Here is a 326-nt window from a genome sequence, read left to right on the forward strand (position 1 = left end):
CTGATTTACTTAACGAATATTACACGGCGGTCAGCGGCGTTTAAAGTGTGGCCCGTGAAACAGTTTCGCAAAGTTACATGTTTCTCTGGAACAGTTTTAGCCAGGTCGGTAATGGGTTTCGTACGCAGTTTTGCGAGTTATGTGTGTGCCGTGACACGAGGGGGAGGGGGGAAGGGGTGCAGGGTCACCACCGGGTTGAAGCTTTAAAAGAGTCGTAATTCTACGTTAGGGATGCAGGTTGCTTGTATGGAGACGGATTGGCGAATTTGTTTCCTTTGTATGGTATGGGTTATATTGTAACGGTTGTTTTATTGAGGAATGGGTGT

The 326-nt window shown here is 46.9% G+C and overlaps 1 protein-coding gene across 1 annotated transcript in view; it reads left to right on the forward strand.

Annotated features, from left to right (window-relative positions):
• LOC119585640 (EH domain-binding protein 1-like) overlaps positions 1–326 on the forward strand; it is a gene marked incomplete in the record, with an annotated part of 320960 nt that overhangs the window by 149926 nt on the left and 170708 nt on the right.

This window comes from Penaeus monodon, chromosome 20 (assembly GCF_015228065.2).
Source record: "Penaeus monodon isolate SGIC_2016 chromosome 20, NSTDA_Pmon_1, whole genome shotgun sequence".
NCBI lineage: Eukaryota > Metazoa > Arthropoda > Malacostraca > Decapoda > Penaeidae > Penaeus > Penaeus monodon.